We start from the raw sequence: 682 nt of genomic DNA on the forward strand, positions 1-682 counted from the left end.
AGCTACGGTGAATGTCACTTACTATAAGATACGGCGAATTAGGGTGCATCACCGTAACCTACAGTACCGCAGGGTTCATTGTAGCTTACCCTAAAATTCACCGTAAGCTTTTTTAAGTGCTTTTGTCTCATATCCCGCTAACTTTTTAACCAAGTGAGTTTCCTGTTTGCTCAACACCGGTGATGAACCGAGACCCGAGACCTCTCTCCCCTCCCACTTTCCTCTCATTCGAATCAGCCCCCCCCCCCCCCACCCTCCCATGGCGGATGCCGTGGTACGGCCATCACTTTAATGAGACTGTAATTAGTACAGTAAGTTCAGGACAACGCCAGTGGTGGGCACCTAGTCATGTTGGCGGATGCGAATTGGGATAATGTGCGTAAGTGCGTAAGAAAACTGAGAAACAAAGGCGTCCCTCTCCCGTGCACATAAACTCGCGTAAGTATATCCGAGCAGCTGGTATTTTATTCTGGCGTTGAGCCACGCTATCTTAACGGATGGCTGCGAATTTGTTAGCGGTGCTTCAAGGGTTGCGCCTGGCGCCACAAGGGAGCTGAGAGGCCCAGTGCATTTAGACCCCTAATTTTTCAGCAGGAGGGCAGTGAGTGTAAGGTTTTACACAATTTGACCAGTTTTTGGGCCAGTATTAGAGATAAAATTGAATTCGCCCGTGAAAACGGTG

Source organism: Frankliniella occidentalis, unplaced genomic scaffold (assembly GCF_000697945.3).
Source record: "Frankliniella occidentalis isolate FOCC.00 unplaced genomic scaffold, Focc_3.1 Scaffold969, whole genome shotgun sequence".
NCBI lineage: Eukaryota > Metazoa > Arthropoda > Insecta > Thysanoptera > Thripidae > Frankliniella > Frankliniella occidentalis.